General features: G+C 25.1%; 1 long non-coding RNA gene across 1 annotated transcript; it reads right to left on the bottom strand.

Annotated features, from left to right (window-relative positions):
- Positions 1-4,772: 4,772 nt before the first annotated feature.
- On the bottom strand, positions 4,773-6,588 carry LOC140876162 (uncharacterized). The gene is made up of 3 exons (XR_012148691.1): positions 6,448-6,588; positions 5,066-5,290; positions 4,773-4,984 (listed from the first exon to the last, which is right to left on the bottom strand). It is a non-coding gene; the product is annotated as an uncharacterized lncRNA (long non-coding RNA).
- Positions 6,589-8,476: the final 1,888 nt, after the last annotated feature.

Here is an 8,476-nt window from a genome sequence, read left to right on the forward strand (position 1 = left end):
CTACGTAGATCTATATATGCATCAAAACAACCACTTTATTCAAAGCAAAAATTAATATTTTTTTGATAAATAAAAATACTATTTTAAAATTTGTTTAAATTTAATCATATTTTTATCTATATTTTAAAATTTTTAGATTAAATAGTCTATTACTAATAATATCATATTTTTATAAAAAAAAATCAGTATTATCATAATTTATAATTTTAAATTCGATCATATTTTTATTTGTATTTTTAAATTAAATGATAATGTCTCTACTATCTTTGGAAATAAATTTTGAGCAGACGTTAGTTTTTATTTTTAATAGATTTGTACCGGTCAACTCATCTATTGTACATGGTGGGTATGAAGTGGGCATATAGTGTTGGGCACCATAAAAGAACTATCTATATATATATATATATATATATATATATATATATATATATATATATATATATATATAGAGTCAAAACAACAACTATATTAAAAATAAAAAAAAAATTTTGTTTAAATATAATCGTATTTTTATATTATAAAATTTTTAGATTAAATAGTTCATCACTTATAATATCATCTTTGTTTTTAAATATGTGTTTTACATTCTTTAAAAAAAAAAAAGTGTTGTACATATATATACATACATATAGGCAAAACAACCACCATATTAAAAACAAAAATTAAATTTTGTTTGATCACAAAAAATACTTTTTTTAATTTTTTTTAAGTTAATTGTATTTTTTATCTTTAATTTAAAATTTATAACTTCAAATTTCAATATTCTACGATTCATAATATCATTTTTTATTCTCTGACATGTATATGTATATATGTTAAACAATCACCCTATTAACCAAAAACTAAATTTTTTTTGATAATGAAAAATACTATTTTAATTTCTGTTTAAATTAAACCTTGATTTTATCTATATTTTAAATAAAAAAATAATTTTTTTTAATTATGAAAAAAATATTTTAAATTTTGTTTAAATTTAATCGTATTTTTATTTATATTTTAAATCTTTAGATAAAATTGTGTATCACTCGTAATATCATATATTTTTCCAGATTTCAATACTATCTTTATCTATAAATTTAAATTTAATATTATCTTTATTTTTATTTATACATTGACTACTTTTTGAATGAAATTTTGGGCGAAAAAATTATACTTTTCATTTTTTAAGTATATTATATTTTTCTGTTTATATATTTATATATATTTATTTTTAATTTTGATACATGGAAAAATAAGAAATTTCCTTTAGCATTGGAAAGATAATAAGGAAACAATTATATTTTTGAATTTATATCTTTTAATATTCAATCAATAATTTTTAATTTTAAGAAAAATTAAGAAAAGTAATTACAGCTTGTATTTCCTATTTTAACCAAACATATAGGCGAAAACTTTCTAATTTTGGCAACAACTCCGCTTTTATATATACTAGTATTCCACCCGTGCGATGCACGGTGTGTTTTTTTTTATTAATTAGTTGTAAAAATTAGTAAGAATGAGTGTTTGAATAAATAATTAAAATACAAATAAATTAAGGTTGAGTTTGGATAAATTGATTTGAAATCTATGGATTTAATTTTATTTTCATTGTTTAGATAACTTGCACAAAAAAAAAATTTCAAAGTCATTTTATATTTATTTACACCAATGTTTTCATAACCGAACGTTGCTCAAATCGATCTTCTTTAAAAAAAATGATCAAACCGATCGCACGTTATAATTGAGTTAATCACAACGGATTTCAAATTCTTAGAATATTGGAATCATTTGAAATTCATTGTGGTTAGAGGGTGTTTGGGAGATCTTATAAGCTCTTTAAATTTTTTTTGGTAAATATTTTTTTTAAAAAAACACTTTATAAGATGTCAAAATAAGTTGTTTGACATCTTATAAGATGATTTTTTTTAAAAAAAATTGCTTCACCCCTACTTTTTTTAGAAAGGTCTTATTTTAATATTTACTTCTCCATATTATCTTTGTATATTTTGTTAAATGTCCTCAACCCATTTTTCACATTAGCCTAAAAAATTAACAACCACCCATTTTTCGCATTAACCTAATATAATAATAATAATAATTTTATTTTTAATATAGAAATTTATGATAAAATTATAAAATTATTTTTGTGTATATGTAATTACTTACATTACCTTTATAATATTATATTTTTTTGATAATTTTGACAATAAAAAGATCTCACAATATTAAACATATCAACAACTTTAAGTTGTTTAAAAGAAGTTCATCCAAACATCTTAAAAGTTTATTTTTTAAAAAATAATACCTAACTGTATAGACGCTCCTAGAATAGCTTATAGATGTTACAATAAGTTTGATACATGTATTTTTAAATGAAATAATAATGTCTCTACTATCTTTAGAAAGAAATTTTGAGCAGACTTTAGTTTCTATTTTTAACAGATTTGTATGCTTTTGTATAGATAGATTATAAAAAAATTTCATAAATTGTTTATCCCACATAATATCATTTTTTTTTATATTTGTTGCGTATATATATATATATGGTCAAAACAACCACTCTATTAAAAATAAAAAATAAAATTTGTTTGATTACGAAAAATACTATTTAAATTTTTTTTAAAATACAATCGTATTTTTATATAAACTATTTAATCTAAAATTTTTGCAATATCACTCATAATATCATCTTTGTTTTTGAATATGTGCTGCCCATATGTATATCTACATATAAGCAAAACAACCATCATATTAAAAACAAAAATTAAATTTTGTTTGATCACGAAAAATACTATTTTAAATTTTTTTAAAATTTAATTGTATTTTTATCTATCATTTAAAAATTTTAAATTCAATAGTCTATGATTCATAATATCATTTTTTATATGTATATATGCTAAACAACCGTCTTATTAACCAAAAACTAAATTTTGTTTGATAATGAAAAATACTATTTTAATTTTTGTTTAAATTCAACCGTGTTTTAATCTATATTTTAAATAAAAAATTTAATTTTTTTCATTATGAAAAAACTATTTTAAATTTTGTTTAAATTTAATCGTAATGTTATCTGTATTTTAAAATCTTTAGATAAAAATGTCTGTCACTTGTAATATAATTTTTTTTTTCAATATTCTCTTTATCTATAATTTTAAATTTAATATTATCTTTATTTGTATTTATGCATTTACTATTTTTTGAATGAAATTTTATGCGGAAAAATTGTACTTTTTTTTTAAGTATATTTTTCTGTTTATATATATATATATATATATATATATATATATATATATATATATATATATATATAAGAGTTATATTTACACTCCATTTTGTGTTATCTACACTCCACTTCATGTGTAAAAAATGTGTCCAATTTACTCACAAGTGGAGTGCAAATAACACAAAATGGAGTGTAAATATCAACTCCCTATATATATATATATGTCAATACATGAAAAAATAAAAAATTTCATTTAGCATTGAAAAGATAATAAGGAAATAATTGTATTGTTGAATTGGCAAGATTATCTTGAAAACGTGTATAAGCCTTATTTTGGCATATATCTTTTAATATTAAATCAATTATTTTTAATTTAAAAAAAATTATTACAGCTTGTATTTCCTTTTTTAACCAAACATTTTGGTGGGAACTTTCTAATTTTGGCAACAACTCTGCTTTTATATATATATAGATATATATATATAGATGTTATTATATATATATATATAGATATATATAGATATGGATATAGATTTCTTATGTTAGCATTAGTTTTTTTTACAAAAACTTACAATATATAACAGATAACTATGTTTTAATTTTGAACCAAAAAAGTACCGTTTGGTACATGAGATAAAAGTGGGAAGAGACACAAATTTTTACTCATCTCATGTTTTTCTCATTTTTTTGTTAACCCAATGATATCCCATGGTCCGGTATAAGATTAGATGTAGGTTTGATGACAAATACCTCTTCGTCCATGGTATTAGTGGAGGATGAGTGTCATATAAGTGACATTGTATGAAATTGACAATGATAATTAAGAGAATAAACACAATAATCCTACAAAATAAAAAACATACAAAACAACATATTATTCATAACTATGTGTTGCTTATCCATATCTAATCATGTTTTTATTCATCTATCGTACATCTCATCCATGATACCAAACGGTATCATGGATGAACCATGTTAACTCAATTTTGTTTCTAGTGTTTCTATAGAATATAAGTTGAACCAAATAATCATTTTTTAAAAAAATAAATATCAGTTTTTTTAATATTAAAATTTTATTTTAAGTAATAAAAAAAATTATTTTTAGAACAAAATTTTTAATTCACATACAACCTGAAATAAAATTTTTTAATACAGTTCAATTTGTTTTAAATTAGAATAAGAAATAATACGTTTTAGTCTAGTAAAAAATTGAATATAATTTTTATATATAAATTTTAAAGCATTATAATTTTATTTAAATAATTTATGAAAAATAAATATGAAAAGATTGAATTTTATTTACAAAGTCTGTTTGACCGATATTTCATATTTGTAAATAAGTAAACCTAAACATTAAACGATGTTGTTATTTTAACAATTTTTTTAAAGACAAAAATAAAATTTTATTATTATTTTGATATTTATTTTACATTATTTTTTTTCTATATATTCATAAATATAATTATTTTGCTATAATCGTAATAAAATACTCAAACCAATTCAAAACTCATTATTACAATTATAATTATTAAAATCAATAAAAAAAATGACTAAATGCTTAAATCGTCAATTATAATATTTAGAATGAAATAAAATTGTATCATCAAATTCCAAACGAAAACGCTATTAACCATTATATATCATACTTATACATCTTGCAACTCTCAAAAAAGGATGACCGATGACATAAAGCCACAAAATTGTATAGCAAATTCAATCTCCTCCTCTGAAGATACCAAAGACCCAAGTCAAAAAATTTTTCTTCCTCTGCTGCTCCATAATCTAAAATAAAACATAATCTATTAAAATAAAATAAAATAAAATAAAATAAAAGAATGATTTAAACATATATTCAAAACCAACTTGCAGCCTTTTATCATTAATATCTTGTCTCATCAGGACTGTCTCAGTTGTAGTCTCGTAAACCTCATTCTTGTGTTGAAGCCTTTCAGCAGCCAATCTCTCTCTCTCTCTCTCTTAACAAGAAGAGAACAGCAGCAGCAACAGCCATCGCAAACGAGGAAGGAAGTCCTTTGTTTTGTTGGGGATTTTGCAATCAAACACAACATCAAGAAACCCAAAACAATCCTACAAGACACCAATCAATGCATCAACCCACAACCATAAACTAACAGCAGCCATTTGTTCTGTTGGGGTGATTGACAGATTCTGCAATCAAACACAACATCAAGAAACCCAACACAATCCTACAAGATACCAATCAATGCATCAACCCACAACCATAAACTAACAGCAACCATTTGTTCTGTTGGGGTGATTGACAGATTCTGCAATCAAACACAACATCAAGAAACCCAACACAATCCTACAAGACACCAATCAATGCATCAACCCACAACCATAAACTAACAGCAGCCATTTGTTCTGTTGGGGTGATTGACAGATTCTGCAATCAAACACAACATCAAGAAACCCAAAACAATCCTACAAGACACCAATCAATGCATCAACCCACAACCATAAACTAACAGCAGCCATTTGTTCTGTTGGGGTGATTGACAGATTCTGCAATCAAACACAACATCAAAAAATCCAACACAATCCTACAAGACACCAATCAATGCATCAACCCACAACCATAAACTAACAGCATCCATTTGTTTTATTGGGGTGATTGACAGATTCTGCAATCAAACACAACATCAAGAAACCCAACACAATCCTACAAGACACCAATCAATGCATCAACCCACAACCATAAACTAACATCAGCCATTTGTTCTGTTGGGGTGATTGACAGATTCTGCAATCAAACACAACATCAAGAAATCCACCCATCTTATCGAATCGAGAAAAGGCCATGCAGGGGTGATTGACCGAATCGAATCTGCAATCTAACAGATACAATCCTACTAGACCAACATCAAAAGCAATAGACCACCCATCTTAACGAGAAAAGAATCTGCAATCGAACAGATACAATCCTACTAGAAACATCAAAAGCAATAGACCACAGAAATCCACCACAATCTTACTAGACCAATATCAAAAGCAATAACATGAACCAAATCACCAAATTCGCAGAAAACCCCCCAAGACACCAAAATCAATGCATCAACGCAAGAACACCAACGCCACAACCATAAATTAATTGATCGCAAGCTCGAAAAACTACATAACCCTTGCGAGTAGGGGAAAAAAACATACTAGATCTAGTGTTTGGTGCTACCGATCCAATGTAAAAAAATAATAAAGCAAAGCTCAGATCCAGAATATATCCTTACCAACGATAGAATTCCAAGCCCTGGCTGATATAATTATATCGAGAAGAGGAGATAAGAACTGGTAAGCACAGAAAGAGAACGGATTCCAAGCCCTGGATGATATGGAATGCAAATTATATCGAGAAGAGGAGAGGAGATAAAATAAAGATTGAGATTGAGATTCATATAGAGATAAAATATATAGAGATAAAGATTTTGTTTTTTTTTTAAAGGATATTTTAGATATTTCATCTTGATATTCACCAAAATAATTTTAATTCGGTTAGTAAGTTATGTTTTTCTTTAATAAGATAGTAACATAATAAGATAACATAGATAAATAGATTATTATAATTTTGTTACAAATAATTTAAATGATGCCTCTTATTATTTAAATATTATATCGGAATATTTAGTTTTGTAATCAAAATAGTAGCATACATATACACGCACATTGTTGAGGTTATATCAACCATATGTCTACTCCACAATGCAAACGAACGAAAAAAAAAATAATAAATAAATAAATTAGAAGAAGAGAGATTGTCATTCTATTTTTTGGCCAACCAGCCACCTCATGTTCCTACTTAAATAATTATTTTTAAGATATTCATTTTTAAAAAAAACTAATTAATTATATTGAAAGACTTGGGTTTGTTTGCTGATTTTACTTTTAAATTATTATTCCTGTGACATGTTTGATATACACGTAGAATCTAAAATTTTAATCTACTAAATTGCATACAATAAATTTAATAAATGTTAAGATTTATTATTTTAAAGTTTAATTGATTAAAATTCTTTATTTGAATTACGTGTTAATAAAATATTAATTATTTATTTAAAGGGCTTTATTTTACTTACTATTAAATTAATTTTTTTAATTGTGTAAGTTTACTCATTTAAATTATTCTACTATACTACTAATTTGTTTTAAAGATTTTAAAGATTCAAGTATGCTTATTTAAATAATGTTAGTTATTTAGTTCATTCATTTAAATAATATTAACTATTTCATTTACTTATTTAAAATTACTCGAGTTTATTGGATAGTTATTTAAATGATTTTAATTATTAAGCTTATTTATTTAAATATTTCGATTGTATAATTTATTTATTTTAAATAACATAAATTTAGCGGTTAGTTGTCTTAAATTATTTTAAATGTCTAGTTTATCTAATTAAAAACTTTTAAATGTTCGAGTCATTTTAAACGTTTTATTCCACTTGTGTATTTATTTGAATGACTTTTAATCGTTCGTCAAGTTTGTTTAAATTATTTTATTTTAATCGCTCTGTTTATTATTTAAATATTTTATTTATCGATGTGGCATCAAAATATCTAAGTATTGAAAATTAGCATTTTCAAACCCGATAAATAGAATTTAAGTATTTAACTCTTAAATTTTCAAATTTGAGTATTTGCGAAATCTGGGTCTAACATTTTTACGCGCACCATATAAAATACTGCATTTTATATAATTTATTCCTACACACTTAAAAATATGTGGACCGACCCAATAGGGATTTGCACTTACCCAATTTCATCGGCGATTAAAGATTCTACTCATGCCCAATCCCGACCCATATGCATTTCCCCCCATATGCATTTCCCCATCTCGTTTTTCTTTTCCTCCATTTCATTCTCGCGATCGATCCTTTCTTCCTCTTCTCCTTGAACCTTCGGTCGCCGCAGCAGGCCATTTTCCCGGCAAAAACACCCCTCCAGGTGAGCTGCTCGAGTTCCCCTTTTTCCAGCTGAATTTCCACACGACCGAGCTCCCCTTTTTCCGATTTCAGTAGCGAGGCAATAAAATGGCTTCCTTGACCCACCAAGTGGATTATTATGATTGTGTGCTTGTGTCTTGCTTGCATTGCGTTTATTTTGGATTTATCATTAGCAACTCGTTTATTCTTCTGATTTTTTGCGTGCCGTTCGAAGTCTCTATTTTCTCTATGCATCGTTCCAGGCCCATTTTTGTTGTGTCGTTTTTGCACATGATTGATGTGTATTATGCCCCATGTGTTGTATGGGTTGTAGTGTGGTTCT

This window comes from Henckelia pumila, chromosome 1 (genome assembly GCF_033568475.1).
Source record: "Henckelia pumila isolate YLH828 chromosome 1, ASM3356847v2, whole genome shotgun sequence".
NCBI classification, from domain to species: domain Eukaryota; kingdom Viridiplantae; phylum Streptophyta; class Magnoliopsida; order Lamiales; family Gesneriaceae; genus Henckelia; species Henckelia pumila.